At 41.2% G+C, this 21,296-nt stretch overlaps 1 non-coding gene and 1 pseudogene across 1 annotated transcript; both read left to right on the top strand.

The window, feature by feature from the left end:
- The first annotated feature begins 352 nt into the window (after positions 1–352).
- Positions 353–894, top strand: LOC145063064 (putative mitochondrial protein ymf1; annotated as a pseudogene).
- Positions 895–3,886: 2,992 nt separating this feature from the next.
- Positions 3,887–3,959, top strand: TRNAK-UUU (transfer RNA lysine (anticodon UUU)). The gene has a single exon. It is a non-coding gene; the product is annotated as a tRNA-Lys (tRNA).
- Positions 3,960–21,296: the final 17,337 nt, after the last annotated feature.

Below are 21,296 nucleotides of genomic sequence, written 5' to 3'. Positions count from 1 at the left end.
ACCAAATCCAATGACTTTGATTTGTTCGTACCATTCTGTCATCGATCACACTGGGTCGGTTGGTGAGTCACCCAAAAAAAGCATCGAGAAAGGTCAAGCATATATGTTTATGAAATGATCAACAGTTTCATTTATGCTATTCTCTGCATCGCGTTCGTCTGTGTTTATTGAGCTTTCAGCGCCATGCGCTTTGCTTCGCTTTATAAAAGAGAGAGAGCCTTGTCTTGAGAGTGAAAAGAAAGGGCAAGCGATAGAAAGGATAGTCCCTCGCGCGTTCGCGAGAACTACTAGAAAATGGTGAGATCATTAGTGAAAGAAGGACCAACGATGATCCTATCCTAAAGGAGAAGAAGGAGTAGGAGGAGTCAGTTTTCTTTGAATATCGAGGAATCAATCTCCCAATTATGCCATTCGGAAGAAGTCTTCTACAGAGGGAAAGCCTGTTACGAGTAAGTGGAGAGGAAAGATCTCCAGAGATTCTTATCTCATTCCATTCCAGTGGCTCAACCAGTAACCAATGGCGAAAAGTAAAAAATCCATGGTTTCCCGGTAGAACCCTATTTCGCCCAAGTTGTTTCAGAACTGGAAAAAAAAAAGCGGTTTTTCGCACAGCTTACGCATAGTGTAGGTCCCACTTGTATATCGTATTTGGCCGAAGAAGCATCGGACAGGTTGGAGTTCTTACCTTCTTGGGATTCCATGGACCAAGATCTGCTTTTATTATATGGGCAATACCGATCTACTTTAGTAGATCATATGGATGTAGAAGAAGCTTCTCATTTTGATGAATTGGAAACATCTCTTTTCCATTTCTATTTACCCAGTTCATATCTTTGTTTCGTGTGTTCCCCGGAGGAATTCGATCTCTTCAATCTCGAGATACCACCTAAATAACTATAACTGTGGCCAGAGAGTCAAATAGGTCGGGAAGAAAGAGTCTAAGGTTGGGTTGGACGACATACATCTTGGTTGGTCCCACCACCACTAGGGATTGGACATATATAGAATCTTTCTTCTAAAAAAGTCTTATTATATATATATATATATAATTTTATATTCTTATTTATTTAAATAGCTGCAAGACCACAAAACGGGGTGAAAAAAACCGAAAGCCCTTCTTTTAAGTTCCTCCCAGATACTTGGCTTACATACCCGGCTCAACATTCTTGGAAAACAATCGAATCGAGGGTCCGGAGGAGAATTCGCCATTCAATCTTGTGAACTAATCGAGACCAAAATTGGAGAAAGAGATACGAACGGAAAGGAATAACCAATCGATGAAAGAACATGAAACCATTCTATTTCAATAGAGGTACGAGAAAGGGTAGGGGCAATGAAGTAGGTGAAGTGGTTGGATTTTGCGAGCTGTTCCCACCACTGCTGGATGTGATTCCAAGAGCCGAACAAGAATGAATACCACACAGAAAAGTCAAGACCAGGCTCCCTAATGGAATGTTTAATCGATCCATTCCGGATCGACCGAATTGGTATGGAAGTTGTAACATGGGAAAACCATGGAAAACACGACTTATTTGAATAACCCGGTGACCTACCAATTGTAGAAGTAGGATTTTTGGCAAGCAATAAGCACTTAAATAAAACAATTCAAGTGTACCATCTTCTTTCTCATTTCGAGGAAAAGGTGCGGAAGGAAAAGGAAACAACGGAGGGATCCGAATCGGACCTAAATGGGAATGACATGAAAAGTCTTTTTCAAAACCTAGCATTAAGGGTGTTACGACGATATATGAGAGGAATGGAGAAAAACTCGTGATTGGTGTGGAGGGGAAGGTCTGTTTATAATATAGTTCAAGAAAGAGTCGTCTCATTTCCTTACTTCTTCGTTCTTTCTAATTCATTCACTTCAAGACGGGTTCTGAACGTCGCGTAACATCATCTTCAACCAACCTCCATCGTACCAGTGCGACCACTAAAGAATTGCTTATACACTAAGCAGCTGCTTATATACGCTTACTAAAAGACTGACTTTTATTCATATTCAATTCATTAGGCCAACGTGAAACTAAGAAAGATAGATGTGCCTAAGGCGTAAGCAAACTATGCACGCTAAGAGAAGAGGAGAGATGTTCGCAATAACTACCACAAGAAAGTCACCCCCTCTCTCTAAAAGGGCCCGTTACTTCGTTCGTACCTTCTTGGCTTAGGCTTGCAACTTCACTTACTTTATGGCCATGCCGCCTTTTTATAGCAGAAGCTAAGCGCTTGAAAAGTGTGCTAAGAAAGGTTGCTTCTGTCGGCCTTTATGTGCAACAGTCCACCAATAGCAGAAGATAGGGTTACCATACATACAAGAGTCTTCCAGTTCTTACGGAAGCTCTTTCTTACCAGTCAAGTAGTACAACAACTGTCTTTTATCTTATAGTCCGGCGCGGCGGGTCGCCTTTTTAATTCAGTAGATAGAAGAAAGTATTAGATAAGGAGTAGGTGAGTGAGTCCTCGCTGACCTGAGCAATTTCGATCACCTAGCAGGCCTTTTCTTTGGTAGGTAACATCGCCAAAGCATATCATCAGATTTGACTACGAAGGAAGGAACTCAGCAGAAGATCGGTCTGCAAGAAAGGCCTACTTATCCACGGGTGCATTGACAAAACCGCTGTAGGAATGGAGACCTTTCAATAGAGCGAAGGCGAACTGATCAACGAGAAAGAGGACCTACTCACTACAAAGGAATACACCACAATATCGAACTGCACTCATGCCTCTCCCGCGTCAAGTTAACCGCCAGACTGGAGCTTCGTAACTTGTTGATGAAGACCTCCGAACTGAGGGTTCGGTCAGTACAAGAGACTACTTTGTCTCCTCGGAAGAAGAATAGCCCCGCTCTCTAGCCGACTGATCTCGTTGATCAAACTGGGAGGGAACGTGTCACATTAGAGGTGAACGATCAGAGGTGTCCTCTAATCACTACGATGAGCTGGTCCCTCTTTTAGTAGACTCAGCTATGAATATTCATGAAAAAATGAATGCCTCTTTCATAGCTAACCCCATTTTTTTAATGCCAAGACTTTCTCTTTCGTCGAGCCCCAAGCTTGTGGTCCTCCTTTGAGTTTGGGTTCAATTGGATGAATCTGTCAAGTCAAGGTCAACGTACGTAGCAGCAAGGATGGTGCATCGCCTCTTTCTCGTTCTCGCTCGGGAGCCGAAACGAACACGCCTGCTACCTACTATACTGGACCTTCGACCAGGCATTCTACTTTTGTCGAATCGGAACCAATACCATTGTATTGCGCTTGAACAGTTGAGCGGCCGCCGGACCTTCCGTGCATAGATATAGATTCATTCTTCGTACCTGGTCCAGCCTCACAACCCTTTGCGGGTTGGTAAGAAGTCAGTCTTGTTTGGTAAGACGGAATTTTACAAAGAAAAGAGAGTGCTCGCCCCGGCCAACAAAGACCGTAATTACATAGATAACTGCTCCTCCCCTTCTCCGTCTTTAAGGCTTTAAGCCGAACCGTATGGCGGCTGGAAATAAAGACGACCTCACCTTCTCGTAGATGGTGTCATTGAGAACCATTTTAGTACCCCCCCCCCCCCCGGTTGACCTTTTTTTGTAGATAGAATCTTCAATGAGTGGAAACAAGCAACCTTACTAAGCTAAGAAAGGTGCTTGTTGAGTAAGGCCGACTTTCTTCGAATGCTTGAGTGCTTCTTTCTCATATCGATCATTCAATATCCTTGACTTTTCAATAAGGGGCGCATTAGCTAGGCCGTTTTCTTGCAGGAGTGCTAGTGCGCGCCCTTACGTTTTCTTCGCTTGCTCTGTAGTACGAGCCTCATACAAAGCCGCACCCCTTTAATATGATGAAGAGGGGCCGCCCTCTTTTCTTTTCCGCACCAATCCTTATTTACTACTACATCTTTTTTGGGGTGTATAGCTCAGTTGGTAGAGCATTGGGATTTTAACCTAATGGTCGCAGGTTCAAGTCCTGCTATACCCAAACCTAACTTGCACTATACTATGAGTAAGGATGCGTAGTAGCGCAAAGAGCACTCTTTGGCCTTTAGATTAGAGGCACTTCGCCGTCTTTGATTGGATGGAAACATCTATCTAAAGTGTGCAGTGAAGGAGAAGAGTAAATAGTAGGGGGGAAAAAGAAAATGGCACATTGACATTCATCTTCCTCTCGAAGGGCTTTGAGAAGAGGGGCAACAGTGAAGATACCGAGACCGTGTCTATGGGGTCTTAGTAAGAATCTGTTGAAAGCAAATGCATGTAAGGGAGGAACGCCTGCATTAAGATTTAAAACTTATAGTCTACTTGAAGGAAATGTTTAGAACAGGAAACTTACAATAATACAACGCCGCATTCTTCGAAGATTGAGGAACAAGACGAAATCTATTAAGAGAATGATTTATTCTCGAAAAAATCTGAATAGTTACATCTAATTACAAACTACACGAAAGTTGCCCCTTATTCATGGAGATTTACCCATCACAAAGATGCATAGAGGAACAGAACGAACTTCATATATCCCTTTTCCACTCAATCCAGAAACAAGATCGGACGTTATTCCGGTTCGTCTCCATTTTAGTGAAACTCTTCCTCAAGAAAGGCAGCCGATAAGTCATCGAAGGCTTTTTGTTAATAATGTAATAGTCAGCATTACTTCTTTTCAAGTTTCCCAAGGTGATTTCATATCTTTTAAAGAAAATGATACTCTAATCTATTCAGAAATAAGGAGATCCTTCTATATCGAAATTTCAGTTTCTAAAATCATAGGAAAATTCCTGGATAGCCCGGTAAGAATGTGGAGAAGAACCAAAACGGAATGGTTCCGCTTACTTAAAACTAAGAGGGGATGCCGCCTACTACTGAAAGACCCGTTTTTGCAACAGTTGCGTTCTTCTATGCAAGACGAAGACTTAGAAAGAACAAAGAAGTTTGGATCCGAAAAAGTATGCTTAGGCAGTTCTTTCGCTGAGCACAAGAGAATAAAGAGGCATTTTTATCATTTCAAATCGATACTCTTATCGAAGAGAAGGAATGAAAAAACCCTAAATCTTACTACTAGAAAAAGAAGTCCTATAGTTTACAACTCTTCTTTCTATAGTAATTTGACCTCTTGCTCCACCCATCAGTCTTCTATGAAGAGAAAAATAAAAAGCTCTTCCCTATCTACTCATTATTCGGAGGTGAATCATAGAACACTAAAATTTGTGCTATCTTATGGACCTAACATAGGTCACATCCCTCACGTGTGCCAAGAGCACATTCGATAGCATCCTCTTAAGGTTTAAAGATCCAAACCTTCTTCTTCTTAGCAGAAACGCACGTGGCCAAAACATCTAAAGATCGGCATTGTCGCTCATAGGAGCCCATCTATCCGGATAGATGATATTCTATATCTTGATTCACTATTTCCATCATTCTTTTTATATTTCTTTTTTTTTCTCTGTCTCGTATGAAGCAATGGGAGGCAAGCTATGACGGCAGGATGTGACCTTGCCTTTCGCCCTGCTACCGCCATTCTAAGTTCTTCTGACTAAACGAAGTTAAGACTAAAGTTTCAGAACTTAAGTTTGCAACTTTTTTCAGCAAAGCTTAGTAAAAATCCCTCCTTTGGCTACCTTGGATCAAGGGTAGAGATAGAAAGTAAGTCAAAGGTAGATCAACAAAAGTCTTAGTATGGGAAGAGTTAGCTATGGTCGACGTTCTCTCCTCCCATCCTCTCCTCTCCCTACCGGTCGCCGAATATAAGTCTTCTTTGCCGTTCTAGTTGGCTTAGGGCAGTCGAAGTCTCCCCTCCTCTCCTTAACAGTAGAGTGATTTCTCATTTTCTCTCCCTCTTTCTATAGATAAGCGGGTTCTTCGATCATTCTAATGAAATAGGTTCGTTAAAGCCAATTGCTCGAATTCTGTTTTAGATTCCTATTCCACTCCAACCAGTGTAGAACTCTTAACCTTTCCAGGACCCTCTCTACGGTAAGGTGCTGCTCTACTCTTTCCACTTGCTCCCTCGTGTATAGCGGTTGAGTTCTTCGCCTCACGGTTTGGCTACCCACCGTCATTCCCTCTCTGTCTAAAGTGAGAGGGGTTCTCTGCGCGCAGTGTAAGATTCCCCTGGATGGGTCTCGTAGGCAGCAGCATTCGTGCTTGCCTTTCCCGTGATTGTCCGTTGTTCCCTTGGTTCGCTGTCATTGACTGTGTAAATCTGTTCGTTCGAGAAAACATGTTGATCTCTTTCCATATCCTATACCCGGTTGTTTCCCTATCAAGATGTTTCCCTTCCTTTGACCCCTTTTCTGATTTCTTAGTGTTGTCCCCCTTGCGTTCCCTCCCTTTGTGAAGAATTCCATTTCCCTTTTTCTCCACTCTTATTACTTCCTTTCTTATTCTCCTATTGGAAGTACATAATCTACTTTTTGAAATCTTTCCTTTCTTATAATTATAAGGTCCTTCCCCTGTATAGAAGTCTGTGTGATTTTTCCCCTTATCTTCTAGACGACTCTCCCCTTACCGGTATCAGTGCAAGGGCAATTAGTACGGGTTGCCAGAGTAATCTGGATGGATTGGAACGAAGGGATGAAGGAGGGTCGGTCTGCCCAACAAGTAGACCGGAATAACTAGCTTCTAGTCCAACTAGCTAGAGCTCCATCCCAAGCCTCCAAATCGAAGATTCGGAGAGCCTTTCTCCCATGCGATGAGATGAATTCTGTCTCTCCCTCCAACACCAGACCGTGGACATTTCGTCCGAATTCCTTCAATCCTACCAGACATTCCTTTCGGGACCCCGGACAAGGAGGGAATAAAGGCAAGCTTTGAAGAGTGGATTTCATTAAAAACAAGGCCTTACCAGCTTGACCTAAGAGGGGGGGCACCTTTCCAACCCGAAAGCTTCTTGCTGAATTTCTCTGTAACTGAGTTCTAAAGTTCATCTCTTCATCTTCCCACCATACCAAAATGAACCGAAATGGAATTGGCTATTGAACATCCAAACATATTCCGGCCGGCCCTCGTAGTGTGGATGGAGGATGAAGGAATAACACCTTACTTCTTTCAAAAGACGGAAACAGAGTAATTTTTTCCCACTAGCCTAACTAATGATTTTACCTCACTTTGTTGTATTGTACAGACAAGCCTGACTTTATAGATAGGAATTCAGAAAAGAGTTCTACACGGAAAGGAACACAAACTGATGAGAGACGATGGTTAACCCTGGACGTATCTATTCTGACTGTATTAGGCAGAGATTTTTCCCGCGCGTCGAATATTGGTTATCTGAGTGTCGACCTACATCCCTATGATGCAGTCCGGGTATCAAGGTAGGAATAAGAGTATCGGAAAGCCATAAGATGGGAGTCGTTCCTACTAAGTTATCTTTATACTGGAGAGACTCGCTCTCCGGCTTTGGAAGGATCTGAGGACAGTTCGGAACGAAGATCACGGAAGAAGAGGGGTCATGAAAACTTATGGCTAAACATTCTCAATAGAGGTTTTGAAATCCAATCTAATCGTATTACTTGCGACGAGAAAAGGCGATTTACCTAACACATAGTGTGAGTAGTGTAATCACTAACTCACTAAATTGTATAATTTTATGAGTGTATTAGCGCGACAATAACGAGGAAAAGACACTTCTCGGGTTCCATGTACTGGCTCCCTCTGTCTACCTCTTATCTCTGACTGGGACCGGCGTTGGTTTTCTTCAGGTAGTTACCTAGGGTTCTCTTCTCGTGAAGACATATTGAATTACTACTCCGTCTTACTTCCGATCCTGACTCTGGGTGTCATCACTTCATGATGGATGACTAGAAATCTCGGAAGTTCAGGCGGATTTCCCACCGGTGTCCCTAAAAAGGTATAGGCACTTGGTGGTTTCAATAGTCTCGTCCTAGTTCATTTATCTCTAAACTGGAAATCTTCTCAATGAACCTCTTCTGGGTCCGAATCAACTCTCCTGTCGAACACTAAAGTGGATAGGTTTTTCTACCGGGTTCGTGCGAGAATGGAAATGTCTAAACAATCCTAAGAGATTATTAAAACATTTCACTGGATGATCCATATCGAGTCCTGCTACAATTACATAGGGTACACAAATTATATATAAATTAGATCCGATAGGCCTTCGAATATGTGATACTACTCTATATCCACATCCAAACAAGGAAAAGGAAGTAGAGCGAAACCACACATTCTTAGTCTATGGGATCCTTATCATACATAACCTTGGTAGTATACCCTCTGTAAATCATAGGTATATCAATAAGGATCTTTTTAGTTTTTCACACAAGGTTATCTATGGATCCTAAAATACCCCTATGGTATTTTAATTACTTGTTTGATTCTTAACTTCTAAATACGATTCTGGGATTAATGTGAGTCTTTTAGTATTCCAAAATACTCCCATAGCATTTTTAAACTTTATGTTTGGCTCTAGCAATCCTATTTGATAAGTTTCAGACCTGGTGCAACACCACTATCACTCCCAAGCATACGTTCATCGCATCTCGAATAAATGTAGTTGATCAGGTTACATTTATTCCAGCTTACGATTACATAACTGCCCAGGTTTGACGGTAATGCCCAACATCCGAAGACTTTTATTCTTGATCTTCTTCTGATACTTTGTTCGAGTGTTTAGATTCTGGATGTTCTTATACTTTGTTAAAATATGGTTCTATTTTAAAGTATAATTCTTGGTCAGAGTGTTTTATCCCTATGTATTTATAGGCTGTATATCTTTTATGAATTGATATACTGAGCTCACTATAAACAATGCTCTGATACCAATCTGTCACACCCCAAAACCGGAACGGCGGAAACGTTCTGGGGTGGATGACGTCATGTCAAGTATCACAACATATCTAGTATAGTAATCAAAGTACAACAACCATTGCATTAATAGTAATAATTTTACATCGGTTACAGGTTATAGTAATATCAAAGTAATTACAGAACATAACATAGATGCACCTCGGTAATAGACTGTCTTCACAAAAGCTCATGGGATGTACCTGTTTATCGCTGACCTGAGAATACAAGTTATTTTGAAAGCGAGTATCAACAATTTATAATGCTGGTGAGTCCATAAGTATTTAGTGTCATTTGTATAAATACGCATTTTTATTCAAAATAACTTTATGAAAAGTAGTAGTTTAGAATCTACGGTTTATTAGCGTCCTTTCCAGAAAATCCTATATTTTCTAAATAAAAGCAGTCTTCTACTAAGACTCGACAGTGTTATGTTTTAAAGAGTAATTTTCCCTTAAATACTATCATTACCAAAATACGTTATTTGACTTTAAAGAAAGTAAGAGAATATCACTAGTAAAAATAATAGGGGAAAATAACATATGCCTCAGTAGTTATACTGCTGACCAAGGCAAAAGAAATCATAGACTCCAGGAGAGTATCGAATAAACGATACGCCTGGCTCAGTCTAACAAAAGGAAACACAGACCCCAGACGGTATCAAATGAACAATATGGCTAGCAAGGTCTAAAACAAAGAAACACAGACCCCAGACAGAATCAAATGAACGATGCAGCTAGCAAGGTCTAAAACAAATAAACACGGACCCTAGACAGTATCAAATGTACGATATAGCTAGCAAGGTCTAAAATATAGAAACACAGACCCTAGACAGTATCAAATGAACGATACAACTAGCAAGGTCTAAAATAAAGAAACACAAAACCTAGACAGTATCAAATGAACGATACAGCTAGCAAGGTCTAAAACAAATAAACACAGACCCCAGACAGTATCAAATGTACGATACAACTAGCAAGGTCTAAAACAAATAGTAATCCTAAGTGGGTTGTTTCAAGAATACCGTGTTAATTCTTGTTACCTTAAGGCCATGAATTATAAGGTAAACATGGAGATACTCGTAACCATACTGATTGACACTAGAGTACTTGACGACCAGCAAGCGTCGGAATAAATGTGACATTTGTCACCACTTGGCTTGGTAGGCCGAGGACTGTAGCTAGCAGTCAGGGTGCGGGAGTGTCAGTCTTGTATAGATCTAAACACACAATGCCCGCTCTCCCTCCAGGAGACTCTGGTTACCAACTTGACGACGGGGAGATCCGTGTCTTGAAGATGCATCTCGTATTTTGAATTCTATTGTAAGTACTGGAATAACGATATAGACTCGTGAATGAACTGACTCCTTTGGAATTCTCTGAACTAGAAAGAGTGGTTAGAATCTCCTAACTATTCCTATAATAGTTACTAGTGTCTCTGATCTATGAATTACGAATGGAAGGATGCCCTTGCTACCCAAGGGAAATGAATTGGTCGATGGAAACCTTTATGTCCATATATGTATATGTAACAACCCGTTATTTCCGGGCATTATAAATCGAGTCTTGTAACCTCTTTGGAATGTAATAGGAATATCATCGATAAATGAATTATTCAAAAGCTCTGATTGGAGTACACTATGTAGTAGATATCGTCTTATGGTTTCCAAATATATAAAGATCACTAAAATCCGAGTTATGACGAAGAAGTTATGACCATTCTAAGATTTCCGACAAAACCGACAACACCGATTAAACGGAAAACGCAAAGTTTCAATATGATAGCATTTAGCCTTAGGTATCTAAATGAAAGTTATAGATAACATTAAACCGTGAGCGTACACAAAAAGAGCGTCCAAATCTGACTTCGTATGAGGAAGTTATGATTTTTCCAAGATCCAAATATAGCAGTAGACAGCTAAAAACTCGAATTGGAGATCGAGCGACTTTTGGCCGGAATGACCTAAACGAGAATCGAAGGTCTCGACAATGGTATTTCAGCAGTAAAAAGTCTGGCAAAAACCGACATCAGATAAAGAAGTTATGAATTTTCAAAGAAATTCCTTAAACACGATGAGTTTAATATAAATAATAAATAAATAATTTCGGAATCTGCTGACGGAGTCTAAACGAAAGTTGTAGAGCGTAGTCTCACCTACGCGTGGATATAAAGACCATCGAAAACGGAGTTCGTATGAAGAAGATATGAATTTTTGAAGTTTATTAAATAAATTATATATTTATTTAAATCAAAATTTCGGACCTTATCCGAAGAGGAGTCAGCGTCCTCATCCGGGTACGCGCTGCGTACCCTTGTACGCCCCGCGTACCCGAGAGACTTGGCCTCTGATCGTCCACGTCGCCCTATCCGAGCCATCCGACCCGTCCGAAGTACCCGACCCGTCCGACCCGCTGTCCCGTCCGACCCGCCGTCCCATCTGACCCGTCTCCCCAGCAACCCGTCCCATCCGACCCGCGTACCCAGCAACCCGTCCCATCCGAAGCCGAGGCAGTCGAGGCTTCGGTCATGCATGACGTACGCGTACGCGCTGCGTACGGGCGTACGCCCCGCGTACCGAGGCGGTTCAGCCTTCCTATAAATAGGATGCGAGGGCTTCCGAGAAAAATGCTCATTTCTCTCCTCTCTCTCACAATCTTGCCTCGTTTTCCGTGCCCGTTCAAACCCGAAGCTCTGGTCTTTTTGCTCAAGTCCCGAGGGTCGATTTTACTCCCGAGATTCCCGAGAGTCCCGAGGAAAATCCGTTTCCCGAGACGAAACTCTGTCCAGTTTTCCATCTCGCTATCTTCAAACTATCAGGTGAGTTCATACCCCTGCAAGCACACTTTAAATACGTTTTTAAATGCTTTTTATACTCTTTTAGGGGGGAATACAAGTAAACACACGACTAAAATCGTGTGAAACATCGATCTTTTTATATACTTTTCATACTGTTGTCTTAACTGTCTTATGAGGTCATTATCATGCAAAACACCTCACAACACAACTTTACCCTCTTGGGATACAATATGTTATAAATAGAAATATGTTTTATTTATACGTTTACATACAAATACATCATATCCAGGGTAACATTCTTTACTAAACCGTTTTATACATCCAAAGAACTTATGACTTATGCTTTGTCAAATATTGTGAAAAAGGATAAAACTTTGCATACAAAACTACTACTTTAATACAGACTTAGTTGAGAATCCATGAGACGTGTACATCTTCAAACACTGCCTTTTTGATAAAAGGTATCGCTACAAGTCCTGTCTATAACCAGAGTCTCCCGTTCGGAGAACGTGTCAAATGTGTATAGATCTATACGGGAAGTCATGATCCCGCACCCTGACTGTTAGCTACAGTCCGTCTTTTGGGGTGACAGTTGTCATAACGCTACGACGCCTGAAGAACGTCGCTACAGGCATATTATGTTTAGTATGGTTATAAAACTCATCGGATATACAATTATTAGGGTATTATGCTTTTATGAATGAGTAGCTATTAAAACTATTCTTCATCTAACAAGTGCGATCTTCGTATAGCTTTACTATGTAAAACTATGACACAACTTACAAGCACGTCGGTTGCTTGCGATTTTCGGTCTTAGAGACTGTCAGTTATGTCATGAAAATAAGGGTTTTTCCCGTATACAAACCAAACGACTAATAGGAAAATAAGGGATTTTCTCGGTACAATTAGTTGCAACTTATATCACGAACATTCATATGCATTTCATACTGTTATAGGAAAATAAGGGTTTTTTCTTGGAAAACACAACAAATCATATCTCAACTATTAGGGAAAATATGGGATTTTCTGGATCTAATACATTCATTTTCAACACAACGAATCATAACTCTTTACAATTGAAATACTGGGTTTTCTGGAAAACATACACGAACTTTCAAATGGCGTACATTTTCTCAAAACACTACTTATGAACTCACCAACTTAATTGTTGACACTTTTCCTTTGAAATAACTTGTATTCTCAGGGAACCGCTAGACCAGGTAGCAACTACTTTTGAAGACTAACGCGCTGGCGTTAGTAACATATTTTGGATCACCATATTGTATTTGATTTCTTTTGCAAACATGTAACATATACAATCATGTAAACTTTTCAAATATATTTATATTATGGTGGTGTGTACTTTCCTTTCTATGAACTGTTATGATACTGAATATGACGTCCTCCGCCCCCGAACGTTTCCGCCGTTCTGGTTTGGGGGTGTGACAGTATACATGATATATAACTAATGTTTAAACGACCTTCGGACGGATAACTGATACCCACCAGACCACATCCAAACAAGGAAAAGGAAATAGAGCGAACTAGCCTTCCTAAGTCCTTTAAACATTATTTATATAATTATAAAAATACATGCATGCATTTAACGAAGTAAAAGCATAGAAGAAAACTTTGATGAAAACTTTGGAAAACCTTTACACTTAAGAAAATTGCGACTTGATATCCTTTTGTAAAATAAGCTTGAAAACCTTTGGAAATCCTTTAAAAACCATTCATAAACAAGTTTTGAATATAATTTGATAAAACAATATAAGTAAAGAAAACCTTTGTCTAAAACACTGTTGTAACTGGTTTTGAAGTAAAAGGTACAGCACGAGAGACAATTTGAGAAAAGATTTAAACAAGTAAAGACGTTTTGGAAAACCATCTATAGTATTATACTTGATAAAACAGCTGAAAGTGTGATAAATCCTTTTGCATGCGGGTTATTAATCACATATGATTGATATGATAATTAGCATGTTTTAACTTGTATTCCCCCCCCCCCCCATAAAAGCATGTAAAAACGTTTAAAAGGTTAATTCAGGGGTATGAACTCACCCGACGTTGGCGTTTCGGATGAATGGACGATATAGGATGTTAAGTGTCAAGTGAGGACTTGACCACACACGCGAATCCTATTTAACATGTAATGATAAATTTAAGTATCCAATTAGTCATTTAATAACTAATTAAGCAAGTAAAGATGTCTTACTACATGAAAACACTTTGCTACGAGTGCTAGGATTACCAAGGGTTGCATACAAGGTGTGTATGGACTCACATTGGAGTTTACTCTTCAAATGATGGTCCTTATGGGTGTTTACGGTTTCAAGACCACTTCCCCCATGAGTTTACGGCTGTAAACTCATGGTAGTGGTATCATGGGATGTTTAAAGGTCTTATCTCACTCATAGAATCATGCTAGAGTCGAATCAAGGGCTAAGGAAGTAATTGGGGTTCAAAATGGACACTTTATGGAGTTTACGGTCCTTGGACCACTCCTTGGGAGTTTACGGCCGTAAACACATGAGTTTATGGTCGTAAACTCATGTTTGTCCATTTCTTTTGTGCTTTGGTGGTTCTAGGCTATGTAGGCAAGGTTCTAGTCACTTACATGAGCATAAGAAGGTGTTAAAGGCACTTAAACACCTTGGAAAGGTGTTTATGGTTTTGGGAGACCTTCCCAAACCATAAACTCAAGCGTTGCACATTTGGGCACGTTTTGGTGCATCACATGAAGGAATACAAGGTTCTAGGCACTCATGAAAGCTTTTGGAGGTGTTTGAGGGGTAATTTATCACCCAAAAAGGTGTTTATGGTCTTTGAAGATGGGTTTACGGTCCAAGAATGTCCTTGGACCGTAAACTCATTTTTACTCCCCATATGTTAAGATTTTGGTGTTCTAAGTGCTTTCATGTAAGCCCCTAAGTCATAACTAAGCTCCATAAGTGGTTTGGAAGGGTTTTTGGGCATCAAAACCCCTTTGTTGGGTGTTTACGGTTCATGAATGTTCATGGACCGTAAACTAATGTTTACCCCCTTAAAGGCACGATTTTGGGTTTCTAATTTCATGCATGCAAGATTCCAAGTCATAGACAAGCATTAGAAGGGTTTTGGTGGGATTTTGGGGCCTTAAAACCCCTTTATGGGAGTTTACAGTTTTGGGAGGTTTTCCCCAACTGTAAACTCTAGTTTTTGGGGGTATTTGGGTGATTAAATCTCTAATTTGCATGAATACAAAGCAAAACAACAAGCTAGGAATGATTACTTACGGATTTGGAGCTTGAATGAGGTGTTTCTTGGCTAGACCCACTTGTAGAGAGAGAAAGTTCTTAGAGTGAGAAAAAGTTCATGGGGAAAGCCACTCATCCCTTATATAGGGTGGAGTTCATGGCCTGGTTGGGGGTCCACCCGACACCAACCGCGAACGGAGTTTTTTCACGACTACCGTTAAACACGACAATTTTTAAAATTAGACCCCCTTATTTTCGGTTCACTTGATGAATATTATTTAAAATATTCCAACGGGTTTAAATCCGGTCAAAAATATTTTTGGGATAAATTTGGCTAATTTTTGACATACTTAATTTCGACGTTAAAACTAACGGAAATTTTTGGGTTGTCACAGACAAGATTGTATCAGAGCACTGTTTATAGTGAACTAGCATATCTAACCACACATTGATATGCAACTATAAACCAAAGAGGGACTAACACAACTTTGAACAAAAAAAAACAAATAAAAACACAACTATAAAACATCTTTGCCTGTGTGAATTAGGAAACATAATATAATACCAAACCAAACAAGATAATGCTATCATCTTGGGTAAGCCGGGACCGTTCATGGTTGTATCAAGGAGAGGATGTAGCCTGATCAACTACATTTCCTCCAAGGTACAACTATCACGTGTCCCGAGGAAAATCGCGATGGTAGGAAGACCTAAAAACATACCCTTTTATCACCAAAAGGAGAACATCAACTCAATCGATACAATAATTAAAACAACTTAGGAATAATACTAGCATGTTTATACACCCCCCCCCCCCAGACAGCATGGCTGGTTTCTATCACCCCGGAGATCCTTATTTCCATAATCAGGGGAATAACGGATGGTTAGAAGAGTCTGAAGAGGAACCTGAGGAAGACCCCGAGGAGGAATCCAAAGGGGAACCTGAGGCGGAAGCCGAAGGCGGACCTCGGAGCCAGAGGTGGACCAGGAAGAGGAGGAAGCACGAGAGACAATTTGAGAAAAGATTTAAACAAGTAAAGACGTTTTGGAAAACCATCAATAGTATTATACTTGATAAAATAGTTGAAAGTGTGATAAATCCTTATGCATGCAGGTTATTAATCACATATGATTGATATGATAACTAGCATGTTTTAACTTGTATTCCCCCCGCCATAAAAGTATGTAAAAACATTTAAAAGGTTCATTCAGGGGTATGAACTCACCTGACGTTGGCGTTTCGGATGAATGGACGGTATAGGATGCTAAGTGTCAAGTGAGGACTTGACCACACATGCGAATCCTATTTAAGATGTAATGATAAATTTAAGTATCCAATTAGTCATATAATAACTAATTAAGCAAGTAAAGATGTCCTACTACATAAAAACACTTTGCTACAAGTGCTAGGAGTACCAAGGGTTGCATACAAGGTGTGTATGGACTCACATTGGAGTTTACTCTTCAAATGATGGTCCTTATGGGTGTTTACGGTTTCAAGACCACTTCCCCCATGAGTTTACGGCCATAAACTCATGGTAATGGTGTCATGGGATGTTTAAAGGTCTTATCTCACTCATAGAATCATGCTAGAGTCGAATCAAGGGCTAAGGAAGTGATTGGGGCTCAAAATGGACACTTTATAGAGTTTATGGTCCTTGGACCACTCCCTTGGGAGTATACGGTCGTAAACTCATGTTTTTCCATTTCTTTTGTGCTTTGGTGGTTCTAGGCTATGTAGGCAAGGTTCTAGTCACTTATATGAGCATAGGAAGGTGTTAAAGGCACTTAAACACCTTGGAAAGGTGTTTACGGTTTTGGGAGACCTTCCCAAACCGTAAACTCAAGTGTTGCTCATTTGTGCATGTTTTGGGGCATCACATGAAGGAATACAAGGTTCTAGGCACTCTTGAAAGCTTTTGGAGGTGTTTGAGGGGTAATTTATCACCCAAAAAGGTATTTATGGTCCTTGAAGATGGGTTTACGGTCCAAGAATGTTCTTGGACCGTAAACTCATGTTTACTCCCCATATATTTTTGTGTTCTAAGTCCTTTCATGTAAGCCCCTAAGTCATAACTAAGCTCCATAAGTGGTTTGGAAGGGTTTTTGGGCATCAAAACCCCTTTGTTGGGTCTTTACGATTCTTGAATGTTCATGGACCGTAAACTCATGTTTACCCCCTTAAAGGCACGATTTTGGGTTTCTAATTTCATGCATTTAAGATTCCAAGTCATAGACAAGCATTAGAAGGGTTTTGGTGGGATTTTGGGGCTTTAAAACCCCTTTATGGGAGTTTACGGTTTTGGGAGGTGTTTCCCAACCGTAAACTCTAGTTTTTTGGGGTATTTGGGAGATTAAATCTCTAATTTGCATGAATACAAAGCAAAACAACAAGCTAGGAATGATTACTTACGGATTTGGAGCTTGAATGAGGTGTTTCTTGGCTAGACCCACTTGTAGAGAGAGAAAGTTCCTAGAGTGAGAAAAAGTTCATGGGGAAAGCCACTCATCCCTTATATAGGGTGGAGTTTATGGCCTGGTTGGGGGTCCACCCGACACCAACCGCGAACGGGGTTTTTTCACGACTACCGTTAAACATGACAATTTTTAAAATTAGACCGCCTTATTTTCGGTTCGCTTGACGAATATTATTTAAAATATTCCAACGGGTTTAAATCCGGTCAAAAATATTTTTGGGATAAATTTGGCTAATTTTGACATACTTATTTTCGACGTTAAAACTATCGGAAATTTTTGGGTTGTCACATCATCCCCCCGTTAGAGGGAATTTCGTCCCGAAATTTAGAGTTTAGGCAAGGAAGTAGGCATGAACAATCGGTTAAAGAGATGAGGGTACTTCCTATTCGGTTGGTCCTCGTGCTCCCAAGTGAACTCCGGTCATCGCATTTGCATGCCAGCGAACCTTCACTTAATGGTATGTGGATTCGTTACGCTCGCTTGATTCCTCGATTCGTAGTTTCCTACAAGTTTTTCTACGAAGTTAGGGTTTCCAATGATTGCTATTAAGATGAGTGGGTTTATACAAGTCACGTCGTACAAATGCTTTGTCCATGCTAGAGACGCGAATAGACTACGGTGGAGTTTATGGAATTCCGAAAGCAGTCGTGGTCTGACAAGGGTTAGACCAATTCTTATAAAGAATCTCAAATGGTCCTAAGCTCTCGGAAAGATAGAGCTTTTCAGTTCTCAGAACATAATGCACTTATATGGTGGGATCATCACTGGCGTGATCGCCATTTTGAAGTTCCAAACGTTCTCTCATACTGGGGGTGTAGTTCTTCGGGTTAGCTCTTAGAAGGCTCGGGTTATCCTTGGATTCGTGTTTCCTGTCGATTGGCTTTCAGAGGTTTTCTGGATCATCGGATGTATTGGCTACACACTGTCATGTAATTGGTTTCGTGGCATCTATCTCAACTTAGTGCAAAATGGACCTGCACTTCTGATTCTTGAGGTGTTTCTAACGGAGACTCTCAAAGTTAATGAGATAGGGTCTTAGTGAACGGTGGTTAGAGGGTTTTATATTTCTTCGTCGTCTAACAGATGCTTTCACAGTATGATTCTTAACTTGGAAGGAATCATGCTCTTACTTGCTTCGCTGTTTCATGGATTGTAGCCTCTGTTCAGGCTAACTTAGTCCTTAGAGATTTTCTGAAGTGTTGGACTATCTCGGGAGGTGTTTCTACTATTTCTGTGTGAGATAGTATCCATGGAACACCTAGTAGTCCAATAAATCTCTAAAACATGCCTTATTCTCCAGGGTGTCGGTTCATTCCAGTAGCAGAAAGCGCATGTTCTTGTATAACCCATCGACTAACACCTAGACTAGTGTCAAGTCTATAATCTCTTCAGAATCTGGGTTATAAGGCTTAACGCAACCTACTTTCTCACTTTATTCAAGTATTCTTGGAGGCGAAGGTTATCCTGAGGTTTTTGGCACTCTGGTATACACTTCGGAGAATGTAATCTATCGTCTACAGGGCGACGACGACTTCTTCCATGTGAGGAGGCGGAGTGTCCTAGGCACTACTCGTCGGTGACGGGGTGGATGAAGTGCCTGAGTAGCGCGAGCATCTTCTGCAACTACCCTTCCAGTGGTTCCGAGTTTCCTCGATATAGATTAAGTCTAAGAAGTATAGGGTTCCGCCACACGGAACTTCTAGTCTCCTCATCCACTCTTCTTAAAGTTTAACTTATCGCAGCTTCCAGGTTTCTGGGATATCCGCTGAGATGCTTAATTCGTGGGATTAAGCGTGAATGGATGGTCGCAATCAATGTCCTTGACTCTTACGACTCAGATTTCTTTACCAACTGAGGGTGTTAGCTACTATATTGGCTTAACCGGGATGACAACAAATTTCGGATTTGTGGTCATTATAGTAGCTCAACCCGCAGTGGTTCTCTTGACTCTAGTTCCTATTCTATGGGATATGATGAAGGGTTTTACTATGAAGTTCGTGGCAGAGCTCATACTTGGCTTAACCAATAGTACTTGGTGTATGCAAGCCGTATATAATTGAGGTCGGCAGGATGTTCAGTTGTGCGACTCCACCCCAGACCCACAACCCAACGAGGAACAGGGAGTAGGGAGGAAGCACACATCTTAAATCTTTTTGATCTCAATTATATACCACCCTTATGCATATACTTAGTTATAGTAGTCAGTCCCATGAGTTCTATCGTCTTGATTCACGAACTTGATTGTGAGGTGCGAAGGGTCTTTCTGGGGGATCTACGGAGTAGGCTTTGGGTGGTTATCTTCGTCTGGAATACATGCAGTGTCTTTTGCTTCGGGTTCTATCTATCTAAGAAGGGTTGGTTAACAGCGCACGATACCCTACTCAGGGGTATTTCGGAAAGTTTTAGATAAGAGCGACGACCGACAGATCGCATTAGGTTTTATTATTAGGTTCGGAAGAACCTTTATTTGCCGAAAAGGCTATGGTGAAAGTTCTTTTTACACAGCACTAGGAATTTACACCTGGTTGCACTGAGTCAAACCATGGTCGATAGAGGCGTCGAAGTTGGCATACATCGACATGACATAGAATGAGGGTCGATAGGGCCATGTGCCGAACGGGCACACAAGTTCTTGGCGTCTCGGGTTTCGTCCCGTGTATCACTGTCGCGGATACTTGGATTGATAGAGTCGACGCGGAACTATAGAGGGTCCTGAGGTTTCGGAATAATATACTTCTCATGAATGGATTCTCACGAGGCCTCTCTATAATCGCCTAGTATACACTAGTCATGTATAATTAAGGTGGGAAGGACTGCTGACTGAGCGACTCCGCCCTAAATCCACAACCAAACGAGGAACAAGAAATGAGGTAGCATCACTCACTCGAGGTTTATCCATCTTAATTATACATGGCCTTAACGTATATACCGAGCCATTATAGCTTTACCTGATGAAATTTTGAATTCTTACAACAGTGCTGCGACTTTCGCCTTAACGGGAGAGTAATTACATTTTGAATTAGCCTTTTAATGTTTTCGGTTAGTTATCTGAGATTGAGAGACGTGCCAAAACCTACCGAGTTCCTTGATGCTTCTCCCTAAGCATTAGAGTTAGACTCCTCCTGTGCCCTTGTCGTTTCTTTCGGTTGGGCAGTCTCGCTTTAGGTGCCCAATCTCACCACGTAGATGGCATACTGGATTGGTCGCCACATTGGTGGTTGATGTAATAAACTCAACCGGGGTTCTGCAAACGCGAGCGGTATGCCCCTTCATGTTGCACCTAACACAAAGGAGTTCTCGACAGATACCATGATGATGGTAGCTACACTTGCTGCAGTGGGGGAGGCTTCCCAGGTATGGTCTTCTTGAAGTCGGGATGGAAGGGTTGACAGGGGTATTGACTGTCTCAGCTCGTTGTCCTTTGGAAGGTCCTTGAGCCTAGGTACTTCCCTCTTCGTTCTTGAACTTTCTCTTTAGTGGGTTTGGTTGAGGTTCTTGGGTGGCTGGGTACGCAGGTGTTGGTTGCTGTTGTCCATTGCTTAGACCGGGGATCCCGATAGGGCTCTTGTTAACATTGGCGTTGTTAGCATTCAGTTGAGCCATGACAGCTGCTACGGTTGTCGCGACTGCAACTTGGAACATAGCTTCATCGAATAGGAGAGTCGGTTTCTTGCCAGCGGATTGGTTACGCTTCTTCGAAGGCATGGTTTTCTACACGGAAAGGAACACAAACTGATGAGAGACGATGGTTAACCCTGGACGTATCTATTCTGACTGTATTAGGCAGAGATTTTTCCCGTGCCTCGAATATTGGTTATCTGAGTGTCGACCTACATCCCTATGTCCGGGTATCAAGGTAGGAATAAGAGTATCAGAAAGCCATAAGATGGGAGTCGTTCCTACTAAGTTATCTTTATACGGGAGAGACTCGCTCTACGGCTTTGGAAGGATCTGAGGACAGTTCGGAACGAAGATCACGGAAGAAGAGGGCTCATTAGAACTTATGGCTGAAC

The sequence above is a fragment of the Lactuca serriola genome, chromosome 7, assembly GCF_051521515.1.
Source record: "Lactuca serriola cultivar US96UC23 chromosome 7, Lser_US96UC23_V15, whole genome shotgun sequence".
Classification (NCBI taxonomy): domain Eukaryota; kingdom Viridiplantae; phylum Streptophyta; class Magnoliopsida; order Asterales; family Asteraceae; genus Lactuca; species Lactuca serriola.
This window is presented reverse-complemented; position numbering and strand designations above follow the sequence as displayed.